General features: G+C 35.6%; 1 long non-coding RNA gene across 2 annotated transcripts in view; it reads right to left on the bottom strand.

The window, feature by feature from the left end:
• Nucleotides 1–22941, bottom strand: part of LOC137849249 (uncharacterized) — a 52719-nt gene that overhangs the window by 9671 nt on the left and 20107 nt on the right. Inside the window, exons 2-3 of one of the 2 annotated variants that reach the window (XR_011091824.1) lie at nucleotides 13766–13969; nucleotides 11255–11439 (exon numbers count right to left, since the gene is read on the bottom strand). This is a non-coding gene — a long non-coding RNA (uncharacterized lncRNA). The remainder of the gene's footprint in view (nucleotides 1–11254; nucleotides 11440–13765; nucleotides 13970–22941) is intronic. The other variant, XR_011091827.1, reaches the window with a different exon arrangement.

Here is a 22941-nt window from a genome sequence, read left to right as displayed (position 1 = left end):
AGCCTTGAGGGACCCTATTAGTGACCATCTGCCAGCCAGATGTGGCCCCATTAACCACAACACTTTGAGCCCTGCCTGTCAGCCAATTGCTCACCCATCGTATGATGTTTTTGTTAAGTTGTATGCTGGACATTTTGTCCAGTAGGATCCTATGGGAAACCATGTCAAAAGCCTTGCTGAAGTCTAAAAATATCACATCAGCTGGTTTCCCTTGGCCACGTAGATTGGTGATCTTAGGAAAGGAAATCAAATTTGTTAGGCAGGACCTCATGAACCCATGTTGGTCGGGACCAATGACTGCATTGTCCCCCAGGTGCACCTCAATAACTTCAAGAATCATCTTCTCCATAATTTTACCAGGCACTGATGTGAGACTGACAGTCCTGTAATTGCTAGGGTCTTCTTTCTCACCCTTCTTGAAAATTGGCACAACATTTGCCAGCTTCCAGTCTACTGGGACCTCTCCAGATTCCCAAGATCATTGAAAAATAATTGAGAAAGGTCTCGTGATAACATTAGCCAGCTATTTAAGCACCCTGGGATAGATCCCATCTGGACCCATGGACTTGTATGGATCCAGGTGGAGCAGAAAATCCCGCACACATTCAGGGTTGGTTGGGAGTTTGTCATTCCCACCGTCATGGTCCTCCCACTCAGGGCGCCCAGGGTCCTGAAGCCCATCATCAGCATTGAAGACAGAGGTGAAGAAGGCATTAAACATCTCTGCATTGCCTATGTCATTGTCTGTGAGGAGACCTTCCCTGTCAAGTAGCGGACCTATGTTTTCTTTGGTTCTCCTTTTTCTGTTAACGTATCTAAAAAAATCTTTTTTATTGTCTCTCATAGACATGGCCAGCTTCAACTCTAGTTGGGCTTTGGCTTCACAAATTTTCTCCCTACAAACACGAACAGCATCCTTATATTCCTTCCTCATCGCGTGACCCTCCTTCCAGCAGCCGTACACTTTCCGTCTAAGCTCCAGTAGAAGATCCCTGGTCAGCCAGGCTGGCCTTCTGCCCTGCCTGCCTGCCTTCTGATGTTTTGGAATCACCTGATCTTGTGCTTTTAGGAGGCAGGAAACAGCAGTTGGAAATGAAAGAGTTTTGAATGAGTTTCGGGCAATGACTTGCCCCAAAACTTCTTTTTATCCCTCCATCCACACAGTTCTGTAAAAGAGGTGGACATGAACTTGCAGAGAAATGGGATGGTGTAAGTAAGGAATCAAATTTTGCATTATAACAATGAAATGGGGAAAGAAGATAGGGCCCAATATTCTACAACACACTGATGTTGTGTAAGGGAAACTCAAGTTGTGTAGATCTAAAATTCAAAGTACAATCATGGCAAAAGGATTTTAAAATAATTATAAAATATAACTGAAAGAAAAGGCAGGTAATGACAATATCAATATTTTATTTTACACATCTGAGAGCTCATGTACCTGGAAGGAAATATTTTCTTCTACTGGGAATCTGGCTAAGCCTTCTTTCCAAGAAAAAGTCTTTACCCAGAGAGAAAATTAACATAAAAATATTCTTTGATTTAAATATGGTCTGATATTACTCCAGAGACTAATAAGCATACAGAAAATTTGCATCTAAGAGAAAAAGAACTTTTGCAAGATATTTGCAAAAAGACACTAATTCTGTCTTTTTGTGTTGAATGATGCTCCCAGTTTAACAATGGTCACCCAAAGTAGAATTGGAAAGAAAAATAAAAGAGAGACAATGAGGGTTTATATAAATTTCCTAGGTAATCTTTAGTCATTTTGGTGGGCTATGCATTTGTGTATGCATACGCATATGAGTATTCTAAATGGAAATGGAAGCACACTTTTTATACTATGCAAAACACAACTTTTCAGACAGTTTCACTAATTTAAATGCACTTAAGCATATTTTTATCTAGTCATGAAATTTTCATTTTGAGTTTGTAGGCTTGGAAAAGCACTATCCAAAACTATGTATCTTTTAGTAGATGCTCACACAAATGGAATGCCCTAAGTTTATCAACATAAAAATGCCACACACAGATTGCTTCAGTTAGCACATATATACACACATTGGAAAGAATCCAAACTAAATGCAAATATGTATACTGCTTATTCTACTTCTCACAGCTGATAATTGACACACAAAATAGTTCATTAATACTATAACATAACAAGACTCAACATACATGAAAAGTTGAATAGCTGTAATCTGATGGAAAATATGGTACTATTTTATTTCTGGTTTATATAGTTGTAAATAATTTTAGATTAAAGGTGCATTTTATTGTACTTCATGTAGAGAATCATAACAGGAATGATGTAGCCTGGATTAAAGAAAAGAGAAAATTTTAGGAAATGTATTTTCTCAGTGGATATAACTAAGATCAGTGACAACAACAACAACAAAAAAAAAAAAAAAAAAAAAAAAACATTTTTCATAACCAGTCTTGATTTGATGGAATTTTGCAGATAACATGCAGTTATTGTACTTTCCTTTTTTGTCATGCATACTGTTGCAGTGGCTTGTAATTTAGACAAGTACCAAATTAATGCATGAAAAACACCAGATTGAAGCTAAATCTGAGCAGAATAGAGATGACTGTCTATCAGAGAAAAGCATTTGGAAAACTTCACATACAAAGCGAGTGAAAACATTACTCAGAAATAGTTCATTAAGTGGTAGCTTGCAAGTCTTTGAAATCCGTGCTGACACAAGACTCTTAGAAAACATCATTCATCACTGAGTATAGTACTTCTAGATTACTACAGTAGCCTACTAGATTAACACAAAGGTTAAAGATCTTTTTTTCAGGTGCAGAGCATCATTCACATATTATTACAAATGAACGGCAACAGTAATAAAGCAAGAGCAGCCAAAGCTCATAGCCAGTAAAAAGACCCTAAAGTAGAAGGGAAATATGATAATGGGAGAAATCAAAATTACCCAGAGTATGTAACAAGAATAAGGAGAAAGAGATGGAGAGGAATGACGTTCAGGATGAGGTAATATATCAGGTAAGATATAGTGATGGTAAAGAAACAGAAATCAGTGTGAAAGTAAAAATAGCAACAGGACAAATAAGTGAAAAGGAGCCTGGACAAGGGGGATGCAAGGGTCATGGAAGTGACTGGAGGACTTCTGCTCTGACAGAGTCTTGAAGGAAGATTTTTTTTTTTTTTTTTAAATGAAGACCCTACACAGCAATGGACACTTAGGGATCAAACATGAACATAAAGAGAAAGAACATTTTTTAAATGATCTTCCTATTTTTTAGTGTTAATTTTACAACGTTACGCAATTAACTTTGAAAATAGGAAACAATTGATTTAAGTTGTGTAGACTTCTTGGGGAATAAACATATTCACTTAGTTTAGGAACAAGAAAGTGTGCAATTGACCTAAACTAATACTGACTTAAAATACAGTTCAAGCAAGTAACTGAACTTTGCTTTCCTGTAAGTGAATTGAGAGCTATTCCTCTAAACTTACAAACTATTTCAGAATAAAAGCAGACTGTATCCAGAAAATACAACATTTTAAATTTAGAAAGCTGTGAAAATGCCAAATACTATTTATAAAAGCAAAAATAAGATGTTTTTGACTTGCAGTCTATGAAGAGATTTCCCAATACAGAAATAACATCCTACTTGTTTTGAGAATCACACTGGAAAGTCAGAGGTAGCCAACAGAGCCAATGCTGACACATGAATTGCTTTGAAGATGAGAAACACATCACTGAGTTGGCAACAGCAGAAACTTTGAATACAACGGAAATATCACAACAGAGTGGAGTGAATATGTATGGTGTCCCAGCATTTTCATAGGGCAGTATCCAACACCATACAGCGCATCAACTTTCCTTATAGGTCATCTCTGTATTACAAGATTCACAATAACACAGACTGCATGTGGTGAAACAGAAGATCATAAACATTTAAGGAGGACAGGAAGAGACACTTTCTACATTAGCTGCAGATTGGTCTGCTGCTGTAGAAAAGTAAAACGGAATTCAATATAAACTGTTGAGTAGGGAGCAAGACAGATGTTCAAGACCAGGTTGGATGAGGCCCTGGGCAACTTGATCTAGTGGGTGGCATCCCTGCCAATGGCAGAGGGGTTGGAACCAAATGATCTTTAAGGTCCCTTCCAAACCAAACCATTCTATGATTCTGTGAACTAAGGAGTGGAGCTAGAAATCATTTATATTCTTCTAAATGCTTCTCCCTAACCACTGCTCTAATGTCACTACATGATGTGGCAATGTAAACCTTGTGAAGATGGTGCTGAGTGAGGAGGAGCTAGAATCTTGTTTTATTCCTTTCTCCCTTTAGTTCATTTGTGCAGTTTGTTAGGTATATTTCATCAGAACCAAATATGTATACTTGAAGATGTTTTTATTATGGTATTGTACTGGTTTTGTTCATGTTCATCATGGTAGCTCATTCAGTGCCATATTTCAGACTTGTGATGAAAAGAGTGTTGAAAACACACAGATGTTTTAGTTGTCATTCAGTATTGCTTGACGAGGGTCAGAGACTTTGCTTCTCACACAGCCAAATATTACGATCAGAGGAACTTCTTTCTCAACAGTTTTGTTCATAAATTATGGCTGAATATAGGTCAAAGTATAGCCATCAAGTGCTGGCTTTCTCAATACCTTTATGTGGAAGTTGCTCCATTATTTTATTTGGGGAGTTAAAAAAAAAATAAAGATGTGTTTTTAGCTACTTTTAAACAATTAATTAATTTGTTCTTCCTTTCATCTACCAGTCTACCTGAAGACTATCACCAGCCCCAAAGAGCTAATCTCTGGGTCATTTATTCCATTCTGGACCATTTACTTCACTAGTGAAAGCAAACACTGGATGCAGTTTTTCATGATATTTTCAAGCTCCATCTTAAAACTAGTTTGGATTTTGGTGTCTGCCTCTTTTCCTCTTCTGTTCTCCAGAAGATGATGCTTCTGTTTCTCATTTACTCTTTCAGCTACACCTTGCATAAGGAAGTCAAGCCCTATTGAGGGTGGTGGAGTACGTGTCGTAACATGGTCTACTATAACATTTTCTGACTCAGAACTCCTGTTAAGTATGATTTATTTTGGATAAAAGCTCTTTACCAGGTCAGATGTCTGGACTGAAGAGATGGTTCATTGTACTGGATCACTCTTTATTTTGCAACTGTAATGGGAATGAAGTGATTCTTTTACCAAAGTGGTCAAAACCTAATGTGCATCACTACTGTTCTCCTCTCTAGCCTGAGTTAATTGCCAGCTGAACAATGCAGGTATATGTGGCTGATTTATTTAGGAATACGCTCTATAAAAGCCTACATAATTGAAGCATAAGAGGACATGACTAAAAGATTCAGGTATAAAGCTTAGGAGCTTAGATAATTACTTGTAGAAAATATGATCAGCTCTACATGTCAACTGACTAAAAAACAGAACTACTGAACCTTTAGAAAAGGAGCATTGTGCTACCAAAACTAAGTAACCAGGCTGAATTCTATTCACTATATTCTCTATAATTCTGGAATAATAGATTCAAAAGAATTCTCCCATTGCAAACATACATACACATGAAAATAGATTTTGACCAATGTAGTTGAAAAGATTAAACATTTTTTATAAATATAACCATAGTAACCTATATGGAAATAGGACCTTCACAGACGTCTGGAGAACATTTATCCAAGAACTGTCCAAATATGAAAACTGAAACATTATAACTATTATTTTGGTACATATAGTAATGCACAGCACTTATAATCCTCACTTTACATTTTGACAAGATATTGTTGGAAAAGATTTTGATGAATTACTGACTTTCACATGGGAGCTGACCTCAGAATATTTAAGCTCTATAGCAAAAGTAAGAATAAATGGACTGAAGAATAGGCATATGCAGTATGACAGCTGATCTTCATTGAGAACACTTAAGTCAATGTATCTGCTCTAAATATTCTTTTATACTACTCTGCAATGCATTTAGTTTTGCAACCAACAATACTATTGAGTGATTAAATGCATTATCTGAATACCTGAAATCCATACTGTTCTAAACAAAATTGAGAAAACCGTTGCATTTTGCAGCACAGCTTAATGTAATTAAAGCTTTTCTGCAATATTTTGAAATACACAATCCAATCATCCTCTTATATCAAAAACAGACACATTTGTTATTGTTGTAGAAGGAAATAATCTCTATTGTTGCCAAAGATCTCTCTATTATTGAGATCTGTTTAAACTTTCTGTTATTTGGTTTTATTGCACTTACTATCTGGCTTTATTAAATTTGCAAAACAGTTTGTTTATCGTCACTCAGGGAAAATAGGTGGCTATAATTTGCAAATATATCAGTCAAAAATAGACTAGTTAGCTGTTCTTGGCTGGCACATTGTCAGTGCACACAATGAGTTCCTCCCTCCTCTCTCACACTTCTTTCTCTCTCACAAACATACGCACATACACACTCAAAAATGTCTCCAGTGGAGTAAAATATTCACATTAATACTGGAAGCGATGGAGAAGAACCCCGGCCGACATCCCATCTGTTCCCATGAATTAAATTTAGAAATCATATGTAATATAGACATTTCTGTCTGAATATCATAAAACCTTGACACATTCAGGCTTTCATTAAAAAGCTCTGAGATGTGACTTGAATAACAATCTGTCTTAGCTAATTAGTATTTTCAGTTTAGCATATTCACTTTCAGACGTATTGCTGTTTGCACATGGTAATTTAGGTAAACAGAGCCCATCCACAGCTGCATCAATTAACACTGCTAATCAAAACTGAATTCAGGTAATTAGGCACATTTATGCAAAAAGTGTGTAATTTGTGGGGAAAGCTAGATTCTTCAGTAATATTTCAATAAGTAGGAGTCTCCTTTTGCAAATAAGACAAGGAAATAATGGTAAATCAGCTCTAACATATAGATGATGTATACTCAGCGACAAATATCTAAATTAATCTCAGTAATTGGTCTGTATTTTCAGCAATTGGACTATATTTTTTCATATAAATGTTTGCCTCAACATTTCTGCATGGAAAAGTGGATTCAATTCCGACTAAAGGTTTAGTGATTGTTAAGAGAGGACTTTAAAAGTTAATGGTTCCTCAAGTAATTTTTGAACTGTTGAACATAAGGGTCCAGCTTGCTCTCATATCCAGTTAGGCAACTTTTAATAAAAATGCCCTCACTTCATTTTCAATTTAATTTCTTCAAAGAAGAAATATTTAGTTTATTTTAAAGAAAAGTTTCTAGAAATTTCTCTTGCCACAGATTTTAAGATTGTAAAATAGTAAATACTTCAAAAACATTCTGCTTTGACCTACAAAGTTTTATCACAATATAACTACAATTTCATATCTCTTCAATTTCCTTCCTTTTCCCTTCCTCTCACCACAAAATAAAATAATTAAAAACCTCTAAAACCTCCAAAAATGTCAAAGCTATATAAAAAGCTGTATATTTATAATCAGAATTTTAATTTGTATAGAAATTCAAAGAAGGAACGTTCATTGTAACATTGTGCTTCAAAAGTTTTCGTATGGAGCTATTCAAGTTATTCAAAATCAGTTCTCTGTTATGCACACTTCAAGAAAGTTACACAAGTTCGATGGACAAAAATTCCATTATCAGCTTATAGCTAATATTCCATAAACCGTATAACCGACAAAAATACTGCCTATGTAATTAAACAGAAGCAGGAATTTAACATGAATTTACCATTTTTGCCTACTTCCAGCTAATTTATTCTTTCCATTACAAATAAGACAAAGTAATTTTACTTCCAAAGTAGTATGATAAATTTAGTCAGATTAGTCAGCTTGCATCTTCTGTCCTGGTTTCATGGTGACTTTTGAGGTGAGGTATATAATACATTTTCATCATGTGTAAACATACAACATGGATTACATTTTTTTTAATAAAAACTTCAGTGCTAATTCTTTACAACATTAAAGTTTAACAGCATATAACTACTGAAATTGCACAGCATATTTTGTGGTCACACTACAGTGCATATATCACAATTTATAAAGTTTCCTCTATGTAGAAAAGTATAATTTGTTCTGTTATGAAAAATGCTTAGTATATACTGTAGATAAAACTCCCATTTAAATTAGCTATTGGCAGAGCAGGATGTTGACAGAATATTAACAGAGTTCAGAAGAAAAACAAAACTCGTGGAAGAAATATGATTTTGAAGTATTTTCTATTCAAATAGAAAATGACTGATGTAGTTACATGTTAGAATGCTGAAAAATGTGATTTCTAAAAAAAACCATCAGGTCATCCTAAAACTATATGCAATTCCCTATGTCATTCTGTCTGGGGCAATGGGAAATGATGTTATAACTTCACCTTTTTTTCCATTTCTCTATTTCAAGACAGATTCATGTGCACTTATGTGTCATAGCACAGTCTAAACAGCTGTTCAATCTCCCATATAGCTTATTTACATTGACATATAGTGAATATTGCCAAGCAAATATCACAGTGAATGTGACCTGTTTCTGAAAGAACTTCCTCTGCTTGATAAATGGGCTTTTGAAAGAGCAAAACAGAAGGTGTAATGACTAACAGTGTTTATTTAGATATTATACTCTGTAGGAAGTGAGTACTGTGACAACACACTAGCCCCACCCCCCATTCCATTAATATATTTTTTAACATAAAGTAATCAGATTTAGTAAATATTCTAATATTTTTTCTAGAAATATTTTATTATGTTGTCCTGTTTCTTCTGCCTAACAATATCAGTTAACATAAACATCTCTTCACTTATCACATATATAGTCTACATTATTACTTTATCATGAATTGTCCTGATGTACCACCATTTGAAAACTCTGTGTTATTATAGTATCATTGTTCCTTGTAATTTTTCTTTCGTGTTGATATTTCGTAAACATGTGGCAGTATTAGCTAATAATGTTGCATAAGGAGTATCTCAAAAAACACAGCATCATATGAAATTTGCCTGGTACAACAGTAATTTCTCAGACATGCAGCCCCACTCTTTATCCTCTCCTGTGCTGCTCAACTATAAAATATGGAAAGGAATGGAGATATATAACCACCCCAATTAAAAAATAAATAAATAGTTGGTTGCTAAATATCGTTAACTGAAATATGATGGATATATATGATTAGAAAGATCCCGTGAAATACTGGTTTCCTCGATTTCTAGAAAAAGTATACTCGAAGCACTCAAAAGTATTCCAGGATTATAAACAAAACTATATATATATATATGTATGTATGTATATGTATAGTATATGTATATAAAGTTCATGTTTATTTTGTATATAGAGAATGCATCTTGTTATTCATAATAAAAACTATTGAAATGTTTCATATCCATAGAATTTATAGCATTAATCACGAATGTACAAAAATTGTGCTTTAAAGAAAGCAGAAGAGCCAGAAGTGAACAGTTAGTACTCTACACCTTACCAGAGGAAAAAAAAAAAAAAAAAAAAAAAAGCTCAATAAATTACAAATGTTGAAGTGCTGAAGTTCCATAATTAAAAATCAGGCAGAGATCCTTTTGGCAAATGGATCTCTTTGTTAAACATCCTACTAATCCAAGCCTGAAGGTATAATTCAGTACCCTGGAGGATCCCCTCTATAATTCTGCCAGCTGTTCCATTTAGGTCACTCCACCACAAGTTTAACTTTTATCTATTCCTCACTTTCTTCACTGGGTCCCAGAAGCAGCAGTCCATCTCTCTGAAGGCTGTTTAAAGTGTAAATGAAAAGACTAGATAGAAGTGAGCCACTACCTCAGGGTCCTTATTTCTGAACTACAATTCCTTGGACTTCCCTACCTTGACAGATGCAATATGAAGTCTTCCTTGATGAAAATTGAGGAGGAAGACTGAATATGGAACGCAAATAGCACATTCGTTATAATTTTAACACTTTGCAGCTGTTTTAAAGAATAGGAAATTTTACTAGACAGACTTGACTTTACCAGTCAAGGCCAAACAGTTGCAGCATTCCTTCTGCAAATCCCACCATTACTATTCTCAGAATTCCAGAAAAAGGCTTCAAAGAGCCATTTTATCTTTTCTCAGATGATCAGAGAGAAGTGGACTTGGGGCAGGGAGGGGAGGGGGGTTGTAGTCTGATCCAGTACACTTTGTGACAAGGACCACAAAACCCCCTGGGTGCAGATCTGATCCACTTGCCTCCCTCCCTATACTGGCAGGCAAAGGAAGGAGGCAGCTATGCTTCAAGGCTTCTTTATGCAACTCAACCTCAGGTAATTAATCTGCTTCAAATTTACTGCTATTTTGGTGCAAGGCTTTTAACCAGATGCATCATTGCTCACCAAAAGCAACAGAAAGATGTGAATTTAAAACAGATCCAATTATAAGGGTTCTAGTTAGTGTAAATTTAAGTACTCCGAGTTACCACAATCCTCGAGAACTGCTTTTAGACAGTATGCTGTTTTATAATAACACACTGATATCTTACTCTGGGAAAATAAATGGGATTCATTACAAAACAAACCACGGTCCTAATATTATTTTTTTTGTCAAAAACAAACAAACAAAAAAAGTAGATATTCTGGGAGGAATTTTGAAAACTCAACTTTTACGAAAGACCCATTAGAAGAATACAGTGAATGTATCACTCAGGTCTTTAAAATATATCGTTATTTAATAAAGTGCGCACTTTCAGTTACCAAATGTACTGTGAAACAAAGTTACACAATCTATTAGAAATTAACTCAAAGACATTTTCAAGGACTGCTTAGCAGTGTAGCCACAGCGACTCTCATGATCATCTGCATGAATTGACACCTAGAAGTAACCCCCAGAGGCTTTAGTCATCTACTAAGATCATGGCCTAATCCTACCTGCACTGGCTCTGACCTAAGAAAGTGTGCACATGTGGTCTGAAGGATTGGGACCAACGTGTTCAAGTGGTGCAACCATTCCTATAACTGCACTTGAGCTGCTCTCTAGTAACTGCTATTAGTCAAAAAGTGTGCTTCCATAAGCTTCTAAAGCTGACTTTTAAGGGCCAGGGGGAAAAAAATAAAAATAAAAAAAATCAACACGTGCATCTCTGCATCTAATTCCAGCATGGCTCTCACAGGTAAGCACCCAACTCCTGCAAGCTGCCTTGTGAGTCGCAGCAGGACCCCTCACCTGTGTTACACTGTCCGCTCATGTGTGCTACAGCCAGCTCAAGTTCAAAACCAGAAGATAAAGCATCCTGGTATTGCTTTCTACCACTTACCTTGCTGATGCAGTTCCATGTGCTTCTGCTGACATGCCTGCATGCGAGGGCTTGTCTCAGGCAGCTGCTCCCAGGTTTGGCATTCCCGCAGCATGGCTGCTCCAACAGTGATGAGAAGAGCGGAGGCAGTATGTCACTGGCCAGCTCCAGCAGAGCCCAGTCACGCCGTCTGCAAGCACAGCTCACTGAGTGCAAAAGGAAAATTAAAACATTTTTTTCCCCTTACACTTGAATGACACAGCATACTGTTCTGTGTTTGCATTTAAATTGGACAGAATAATTTACCACCAGCTTTTAATTTCAAAAGGGTTAATCACCTCAGCAAAGGTCAATCAAACTTTAATCTCCAATAAAATTGCAGCAGCTTCAGTCACCTGCAGGACATTTATTATATTCTTATTTCCATGCAAAAGAATGCACCGCTAATCTTCTAACTCTTTACATTAGCACATTTGCCATTAACATTTTACTAAAATTATTAATTCCTCTGAAACTATTACAAGAGCTCATTTCTACACATCTTAGAAGATAATCCTGTTAAAAAGCAGCCACATCTACTGTGACATTGCTTTAGTTGTCTGCTCTAATCCTCACAACCATTTGATACTCCAACTGAGTTCCAACAATGCACAAAGTCTCAATTACACAAAATATTACAGGGTTTACTTTAGAACAACAATACACTGTTTTAGTAACTTAATCTTCCCTATTGTCTGCAATTACAATACTAATCTATTTTGCCACTGTTCACAGCATTTTCCATTCAAAATAAAATATTGATTTTTAATTTTGTTTAGTAGATCTTGAAAAGCAGTAGATTTACAAGGCTAAGATAGAACCTGGATTCTATTACTGACAATAGGAATAATCGCAATGATAGAAATATTTTCATGGCCTGCAAAAACAGTATTTTTCTCTCAAAACAGAAGTATCTTTTGAGATACAGCCCATTATGAAAGAAAGAAAGAAAGAAAGAAAGAAAGAAAGAAAGAAAGAAAGAAAGAAAGAAAGAAAGAAAGAAAGAAAGAAAGAAAGAAAGAAAGATAGATTTCTGGTCTACTAGTTGAAAATAATTTATCTGAAATTAAATTAAATGAGAATTGAAAAACCTTTCTCAAAAATAAAAGCCAGGATTAGTTTGAAATTACTGTGGCATTAACTGTGGCTCAAAGGTATATAATTGTTTAACTCTAAACAGAAAATTGTGAAATAGAAAAGAGTACATCCCCCAAATAAGTTGTTTTTAAATACAGCTACGTTAGCTATACAGCAAAGCATTCCTTCAAGCGTCTACCGTAACAATTTCATCTGAATTCTCAAAACTATTTTACCTGTAAAGACACAAAGAACAAGAGAAAACTCAGGGAGATCTCATTACAGAACTGAACCATAATACAAAGAATTCATCTCCCAAATTTTAGAATCTAGTACCAAAAAGTCATCGTTAGTAAGGGAAAACAAAAAAACAAACAAAAACGAACAACCTGATAATACCAAAAAAAAATGGTTCTTGCTTATTTCCTCACTATGGCCATATTAATTCCTTTGAGAAAGAGAACGAACCGTCATATGTTATCTCATTTCTATTTAAAATGGATTTTTTAGCCATAATAACATTTTGACATACCGTAATGTAAATAAACTGTTCTTTCCCATCCCAATATTTCCTTCTCTGTCTCTCTGTCTCTCTCAGTCTCCGTCTCTCTCCTCTTTTTGTTTTAATATATGGCACACAGACAGACACACGCCCCCGTCACTGTCAATATGCACACTCATTAGCAATATGTCAGGCTGGCATTTTCAACACATACTCCAGAGCATAACTGAACTACCACGCAGAGCACACACACACATACACGTAAAAATACAACCGCAGAGAAGAGCTCATTTTTAACTTGGAAAACTACATAAACGTGCAAAAGGAATAAGAGGCATTCTCAGGCAATATTTTATGAAAGTGCTGTGAAGTGGCCCTCCAGCTGACGGAACTGATGCTGTTCTCATTTCAAACACACAGAAATATGTATATACAAATGCACGTTTTAACAGGACATTTTAACACCGAATTACAAATGCAAGAATACATAGTTTTTCTGGTTTTCTTCTCTTTGAAAATGCATTCTAACTTAAAAAAATTAATAAAATGAAATATTACGAAATATAAACCTGAACTGAACTAAGAGTTCCTAGAATATAGACTGTCAACAGCATTTTTTATTCCTATAACGAAGAAAATTAACTACGAAAACAATCACATCGATATTTTTTGCAATAAGCATCTGGCAATATAGTGAAGAACACCTAGAAATGGTGAGTAGTATTTAACTACAGTTTTGATTATGTACCTTTTGATTCACTGATAAAACATTCTAAATTGCCATTGCCACTGCTTTAAAATACAACTGAATAGCTTCACGTGGCACCCTGAAATGAAAGGTATCATCAAAGGACCATTTACTTCATTTTTCAAAAGACTAGACACAGGAGAAATGTATGGGGAAAGGAACATACCTTTAGTTATCCCAGCGAACGACTTCTCTGCACATCTACATAGTCCTGCGGCTCCACCAGTACAAAAGTCAACACTGCAGTGCTTGTGATCTCTGTGACAATGGCATCATACTGCCGGCAATTTTTTCGATTAAACTTCTCAGACATGGTAGCAACTTTGTTAATTATGATATTAGCCAGCTGGCGGGTACAATCAATCATCCACTGTAAGAAAGCCAGACAAAGAGACATCTAATCATTGCAACCAGAGCAGATAAATTTTGTTCCTTTCTTATACGTGTCACAGATTCTATCCCTCCTGACCCTCTACACAGCCATCGACTGTCAAATTTAGATTCAGCAAGCTCCCAGCTTTTCTTTATCCCTGCCTTAGATCTGAAACTCCTGGTTATCAGGAAGACAAGCGTCACCAGCTGTCTCAGAGCAGGAAGGCAATCAGGTGAATAGTACTTATTATCTCTCATTGCCTTCTGAGGAGCGACAAGATTGATTTTGGACCAACAACACATCCAGATCTCAGGCGCAGCTACTGCAGCTACCAGTCCAGAATGTGGTGCATATGTAAAGCTGACCCCAATCTTTATTAATACTGCATACTAAAAGTTTGAGGGTTGGTTGCTTTTTTGTTTCTTTGAGATTTGATTTTTATCCCTACTCTTTTTTTTTTTTTTTAAAGCTGCACTATTCCCTTATTCCAGGCCTCCTTTCCCTCCAACTCCAAAAAATAAAAATTAAAATTAAAAAAAATATTTAAAAAGGCAAGCTGACTATACCAGTACTCAGGGGACTGTGTTTCACAGTTGGATAGTCTTAATTGGGCCCACAGAAGCAGTTAGCTACCATTAAAGGCTTCTCTGTATACATCTTCCTCTCAACTAGTCTGATAGTCTATAAATCGCAACTAGCAAAGCCTATGCTTTGAGAAGTTTAAAAATGCAAATGCATTATAAGCCCCAAATATAAAAGAATTCTAACAAAATATGAACTGATAGCAACGTTTCAGCAGTGCTCTAGAAAACAATGCTTGGCTTTTTCCTTTACTGCAGCATTGGACAATCTGGCGTTCCTGCTGTAAGAATTTTTTTTCATAAACCAAATGCGCTGCAAAGTACTGGAAGGTAATTCGTATGAAGCAGAAACAAAGGTTGCAGTAGGATAAATGCCATCACAATAACAAATTCCAGTACAAAACAAAACCACCAATTTGGTACATTTTGAAATGCCTGCTAACAATTGCATTTAACTAATTAGAGCTAAGTGCATTAGTCAACTAATACTAATTTATAAGGACTTACAAACAGTTTTATGCCAGCTTCTGGATTCATGGTACACTGGCTGCTGTGGTACTTGGACCAAAGATCATTTTCCCAAAACTATATATATTTTCATACAATGTGATCTTATGTTTACTTCACTTTAATTTAAGGCTGGTTTTATATTAACAGTGGTACCTAGTAATACTGTGCATACTCGTATGTACTGTCTTAATGTCAAACAAGACGACACTCTGGATTTTGCAGCATAAAAATATCACTGTCCTTAACAAATCATTTGAAAACAATACTTTTTTTTTTTTTTTGAAAGTTGTCCCATGCTATTCAGATACATTTTTCACACTTTCTTGGAAACCAAACAGAAAATAGCAACAGTTAGAAAACAGCAGCTTGTGGGAGTATCAATTATTCCCTGACTGCACTCCTTGAAATTACAGTGTTGCCAGAATCTGCTTTACCTTTCAGAAGTCAGATTTTTCTTTTATAACTGCTGTCTCATTTAGAAAGCATATGACATCAGATATGGGAATCATAAAGATATTCTTCATTGGTCAAAACACAACTAATTGCTTTCTGCTATGTGTTGAAAATGATGAGGACAGGAAAATAAATTATATCTTCAAATGTAATGTCATCACTCCGGTCATTTTGGGTGACTGATTCACCAGTATCTCAGGCAAATATTGAAGACTGCACCAGTTCTGTGCCACTACCTATACCTGAATTGTTAACAAGTTGGGATCTGGCTAAGTATATCCCCACCATAGTGTTACCAATGCAATGGTAGACAGGTTGTTAGAAAGCTCAGCCCTAGCCCAAATAAAATGACTCATTCACTTTGTTAAAATATTTACAACTGAGAGGGTTTTACTCAGAAGTTAAGGAAGCCCTTTGTACATTATTCCTTCTCATTTCTATTGCTATACTCAATATCTTGCTTTTATAGACAGCTTTTAAATATGAAATAGTTGTCTTGATCCTGACATAGAGCATTAGGCAAGAGGAAATAATTGGATGTAGCAAAAGGAGGAGCGACTTGCCAAAGACACAAGAATGGAAGGCTGCAGTAACTGATTCATTTTTCCAAAAGGTGAACCAAATCATCAGACACATAAGCCTCAGACACAGTAGTATCTCCAGTCAGCCACCCGCACAGACATGACCAGGTTTCTAAGCTGCCAGAGCAGATCTGAGCTGGTGGAACTGGGAAACGAATAGGATGGTCTCTGACAGGTCCAAATTGAAAGTTATTTAAGAGCATCATGAAAGAATGATAAAGTCTGGTGCCCTAGCAGCACTTACGTTTGTCCATTTTCAATAAATATGTCAGGCTTTTCTCATACTTTTTTTTTTTTCCCCCTTCCTTACTGAAAAGTTCACTGTGAAAAAATACAGAATAAGTCTATTAGTCTCACCTACTCCCAGTCTGTTAGAAACAAGGCAACTAGGCTGGACATCTGTGCTCTTCTCTGTTACCACTAGGATCAGGGAGAGCCTGACAGCGATCTGTTGAGTATGAGACACAATACAATCTCCATACCTACGCTTCAGTGGAATGCATCATCACTGGATTTACCACTCACTCTGTTGGCTACAATGGAGGCTACAAAACTGGTCTGAACCCCATTCATATTAGCCCTACTTTGAGCAGGAGCTTGGACTAGCTGACTTCCTAAGGTCTATTCCAACCTGAATTATTCTATTCGCCTATGAACTGGCTAAGACAAAAGCAACTTAGTTGACAAAAGTTACGAGAGATGCACCCAGTTACATGAATTACATGTCTAATTCTTTCACGAGGTCAGGCTTTTTTTTTTCATTCTCTCAATTGAAACAGATAAAAATTACCACATCATCCAACAACGAGAGGTTCAGAGAAAACAAAACATCTAAAAGGGAAAACACAAAGAAGAAAGTACAGAAAGACCTTAGTGGAGGTAACTGGACAACATAGTTGATATAGGAGGAGAAAAGGAAGGCAAGAAGTAAAGCAAAAGTAAACTTAGCTTCAAGTAAAAGAAAATTTTCCTTAGCAGAGAGGGAGATACAGGAAAGGATAGGTCTGTTAGCCTTAAATGTGTACGAGTTAAAAAATAAATAAATAAAAATATCAAACCTATTCCCACAATAATGTTGGTCCAGGTTCAGAGAAGTTTATTTTGGTAAATACAAAATTATCCCTGGGTTCCCACACCATTTGCTGCACTCACATAACAGAGAAGATTTCCACAGATAATAATAATAAAAAAATAATAAAATAAATAAAAACATAGATAAGGATATATGATCAAAAGAAAAAAAAAAAAAGAATATTCTAAAAAGAATATTCCAAAATATTTTGATCAATAGTCATAATTGAAGTGCACAATCCCAGATGGACATAAATCCATTTACTGTTATGTTTACCTTAAAAATGCCAGCCTAATAAACTTTTCATTTGTACTCTAAATCCTCTAAATACTGAATCTTCTATTCAGCACTTCATTATATAAATAAATAAATAAATAAAAATAAGCAATAATACATGTAAATTATAGCTTTAAAAATGGGGACAGTGTAATGAAGGGGATACACTTTGTAATCAAGTAGGCTTTTAAATTAACTTTTAATGTTCAGTGGCTACCAATTAGTGAGGAACCTACCCCTATGCCTACTACAACACACAAACTAGGATCAAGCACAAGGACACAAAGCCAATACAGGTCAATGCACAGAATGCTGATCAACAGGTTTAGGGGAACACATGGCAGAGCAAGGGTCTGAGAAGCAATGTCCCCTTGCAATGAACCTCTTCCTTAAATCAGGAGCTCTAGATGCTCGATGATGCACCAGCCCACTAACACACTGAATGATTCCTCCTTATTCTAGGAAAGAACATACGTAGCTACAGACAGAGAGCTTATGGTATAGTTTCTCATTTTGGCATGTCATAAGCGTCAAAAATAGTCACGGATTTATTTTACTTTATTTTTAGCAGTACAAATCAAGAGTCACCCTGCATCATAAACTGCACATATATTTCATTGAACGGAATGAAACCATGAAGTTTCACAGTGCTGAACAATGTCTGCAAAGGTCATATATAGCTTCTCCTGGGGGAAGCTCCATGAGGCAGATGCAAAGAGGCCACATGTTGTGTCAATTCTGAGAACAGAATGAATAGAAGTGAAATATTAACATGTTGTAAGAAAAATGACCTTGCTTACATTTTAGGAACGAACCAAGGAAGAAGAATTTTTCCACCTCCGTCGTTAGATCAACAGGTTCAGCCTTCTCCTGTTATAACATTGTCAGTACATGTGAACTAACTTTTGTTCTATTCCTCTATGACTAGCTCCTAGGAAGCCTGAAACTATGATCCTTTTTATTGCTGGACACTCCCTTTTTCTTGCACCAATATTCTGTTACACAAGCTTGTAATCACATGTACATATATTTAAAATGCCTGGTAAGAATATTTATATATATACACTGGCTCAGATATCAGCATCCTGCCTTTGACAACATTCAGTAGTAAGGGTCCAGGAAAAAAATATAAGGGAAAACACAGGGCAATTTTTCCCCAAAACCTCTGGCCATCTGTGGTGAGGAAGTTTACTTTGTACTCAGAACGTCAGGATGTCTTAATGCAGCACATTAGGCAAAATTTCAGTAAAGTTCTCCTGTCACATAGAACGACAAAAAAGTCAGCATGAGGAATGCAGTTAAATAACTGTCAACATAGGTGTAAAACAGAAAAGCTCGTTGTGAATAAGAAACCAAGAGTGAAAGGAAGTCTACAAAAACAATTCTAACTTAGTGAACAACAACAAAATAAAAAGAGAGCAAGTCACTCATTCACATGCAGAATGCCAATGCTGCACAATTCTGAGTGAGAGCTTTCTTCGTATCACTCCGTAAAATGAGACAATAAAATCTTGCATTGTCTTAGTGGAAAGATTTTTTCATATATAAAGCGTCTTCTCAAAGAGCCCCTCACTTGGTCAAGTGAGACATCTTAGCTCCAGGGCTTCAGATTCTGGCAATAGCTTATCCCTGAAGGCAGGGTTTGCACCATTATGCAAGAAACTAGTGTGCAGAAATTCAACCTCAATTTTGTTGTTAAAAAGTCTTTTCTAAAGCCTGGAGGCTTCTAAGCAAAAGTTCCTATCTGCAGTAAACTGGAACAAATTACTTTATAATTATGTGATGGCAGACAGACAAACACACAAACATACAAAAATAGTGAAATGACAACTGAATTAAACAAATGCTTATTCTGGAGTCAATGAAAACAAAGTACATTGGTGAAAACATACAGCCATGTTACAGCAACACAATCTTTTTAGATAACACGGTATTTATTTTGTAACATGTTGTTTTATATTTTTACAGGAAAAAAAAAAAACACTTAAAACTGAACTGTCCTCCCAAAACAATCCATTTTGTCTGTACAAAAATGAATATAGAACACTAATAATTGCATATAAAACACTAATAATGTGGCTGAAACAAACTGCCATGTGACTCCTCAGAAAAGGTGTATCTGCAGTGTTCCAACCAAAGCAACATAACCTAAAACACACAACAGTCACATAAATAAACAAATTAATTAATTGTCCAATGATAATTCATTCTTTAAATAAAAATTAATGGAGTTCATTCTTTAAATAAAAAGTAATGGAGTTAATATATATACACTTTGGGTCTGGATTCTCCAAGGGTAGGTCTCAGATCGTGAAAGTGCCCACCATGGACATTCAAGATTTTAGTAATTTTCCAGATTGACTTAATAAGCTCCTTTCAATACAATTAGTTAATTTCCTGACAGAAAATGCTTTTCACCTGATTAATTGCATAGCAGTTAAAAGGCAATAGCTCCAGAGGCAATTAAAAAAAAAAAAAAAAAAAAGACAAAGTGGTCAAACTCAGTTTTTTCTTCAAAATCTCCATTTCAATCTCCATTTCTTTGTTATAGACCCTAAACACCAGACTCTACATCAATGGCCATAGCTCTTATTTTCAGTGTCAGAGGACAGTAATCTCTTATGAAGACTTACATCAAGCAGCACCTAAAAGATGATGGTACAACAGCAAAAGAAATGTAGTTGGGAGGAAAAGAGATATTTATTATAGCACGAAAAAAATACCCTTTATTGCAGCAGATGTAGTTGGATTGTATCATATCAAGATCCTTTTATGCTTTCATTACAGAAATCATTGTTATGAACATTGTTATGAACAGTACCTGTGCCACAGTGGAACCAAGCCTAACATTTATAAATTTTTGAGGCAAATTTCAAAAACAGACATGTTGCAAAGACTTGTGATAAAGAATACATGTCACTGAAGCTTTCAAATCTGTCAGAACAGCAGATACCCAAGTCTTCTGGATGTTTAAGTTCAGTTTGCACCATGCTGTTATTTTTAAATGAATCCTAGCAAGTTCAAAAGGAACAATGGTCCTGTTTCTCAAAAACTGCTGGTTCCTGCTTTTATTTTCTCCTTATGAAGGATGAAACACCCTTACGCTCTTTGAAGAAAGATATTTTAATACTGCTGTGGAATGTGACCAAATAGGTCATATATACTTGTCCACAGAAGCATCATTCAAGGATCCCTTTCCAGTTGCACATAGAAGTTTCTCCATTATGCAACAATCAACTGCCCTAGATTTCACCACATAGGGGCATGGAAGCTGAGCTCTCTCCTGAGGAAGAGGAAGGGGGGAAAACAAACAAACAAGCCAGGTATTGCCTATTCCCAAAGCATTTCTAGGTCAAAACGTGACCTGTATGTGGAGCAAAATAGGAAACAGCCCTGTACAATGCCATATATTTAAGATGCTGCACTGCAGTGAAATATATCAAATCTCTTATGAGCAAGGACTCCTTAAGATCTTAGCTGTTGGAGTCCAAAAGCTCCTTGCTCCCCTGAAAACGCTCTTGCTACTCTAGCATCACTAGAAAAAATAACTTGCTACTGTCACTCAAAAAGTAAACACCAATTTAAATATTTTTGAAAAGGGAATTTAAACTCCATTGTGTAAGTGCAGGAATCAAATATACCACTACAAAATGCTTTGTTGATAGGGCTACTTTCAGCTAAAAAAATATTACCTAAATTGTTCCTTCGTGGGTTTCATTTGAAAGAGAATTCTTTGCTAGTTGCCATACTAAAACTTAGGGAAAAACAAGCAAACAAACAAAGAAACAGAAAGCCTAAAACCAAACAGTAACTTACCATTTAACAGAGTTAGAACATGGACCTTTGAATATTTTAATCAAAACTGCTTGGAGCAAAATAAACCCACAGCTGAGAATACGTATCCCTGCTTAACAGTACCTAAGGAGCCATTTAATTTTGAACAGAAATTTAGGCATTCCCTCTAGCACGAATGAACTTAAATATGTGCTCTATCAAGATGCTAAATTTCAAGAAACCACTGCATTATTATGGTTCTGCAGAACACTGCCCAGTGTTGCTGCAGTTCAGGTTTCCATACCCACTAGCAGGCTACTCCAACGAGTGTCTTGCTACATTCTCTGATTCTTTGGTACTTCCCCAATTTAGCAGATATACCAGGTGCAATACTCTGCAAGTTTGTAAAGAAATGCATGAATCTCATTTAAGAATTCTGATCGAGTGTCTAAGATGTTAAGTGACAATCCCAAATAAGCATGGCTGGCCTGTGTTTTTAAACACCCATACCAACTTAATTATCATTGTGTTAAAGTTTGGCAATTGAGTTCATAGCACATAAAAAGGCATGCCAAAAAGAACAAAGTAAAATTAATGGATTCAAGTGAAATAAATAAGTAAATAAATAAATAAATAAAATGCTAGCAAGGAGTTAGGAAGATCATGCATTAAGATGAAAGATGAAACAGATGCAATACACAGCAAAGATCAAAGAGCTCCATCAATTCATTCTGAGAGTCAAAATCCAGCTGAGCATGGAAGCCCTGTCCGCATAATAAAAAAGGTTGACTAAAACATAAGGATTAAACAGATGAGCTGTCTCCAGTGAATGTACGGCACAGGAAGCCCTGCTGAGCCACTTGTAAAGACACTTTGGAATTGTACACCTGCTACTCCACAGTGGAACCTACAGGAAGCCAGCCTGGAAGGGCAAAGAAATCCACTAATGGACTAAATAGCTATCTTTTAAGAGAAAAAAAAAAAAAAAAAAAGAGTCGATACAAGAAAATGACAGGTAACAGATTTGCTCTTCCTCCTCCAGTTAGTTTACCAAACATTTCTGTCAAAACTGAATATGAAGAAATTGTTACCACTATCCTCTCATCCCCTTGAAATAAAAGAAAAAAAGCTTACCACATACCTAACATATGAACACTACCATGCCTATATAACAGGGTTGGCCTAGAATTCTCAATGAAAATACCTATCAAAAAATAACTGGCTTGGAATCTCTTTCACTCATATTAAATAGCCAAAGCTCTAATAACTTCAGTGCTGCAGGATTAAATATGTCTAAAGGTCACTAAATATGATATTATTCTTAGTACTAATATAGTTAAATAGAGTTATATGGAAATCTTCATTTTTATTGTCCTACTCACTAAATAGATTGAAATGGAGATATTTCAACAACTGAAAACAATTTGTAACTAGTTTCTTTTCTTTTGTTATCTTTGTTATCAAGAAAGAAAAATTGAAAAAAAAAAAGTTCATAACAAGTAAGAAACACTATTTACCTGAACTAATTTGATTAATTCTGGTATTAAATTAAAATCCATGTAGTGTGTGTTTAGCCATAAACACAACCTTTATGTAATAAAAATAAATAAATAAATAAATAAAAATAAAAGATAGTACTACCAGTGAATTCAGTTGTTTTATTACTCAAAGGAGTAGAACTGCAGTTTTCTACCACCTGTAAAAGGAAGAGTGCTGTATGCT

This window comes from Anas acuta, chromosome 1 (assembly GCF_963932015.1).
Source record: "Anas acuta chromosome 1, bAnaAcu1.1, whole genome shotgun sequence".
In the NCBI taxonomy this organism is placed as follows: Eukaryota; Metazoa; Chordata; class Aves; order Anseriformes; family Anatidae; genus Anas; species Anas acuta.
The sequence above is the reverse complement of the archived record's forward strand: the minus strand, read 5'-3'. Positions and strand labels throughout refer to the sequence as shown.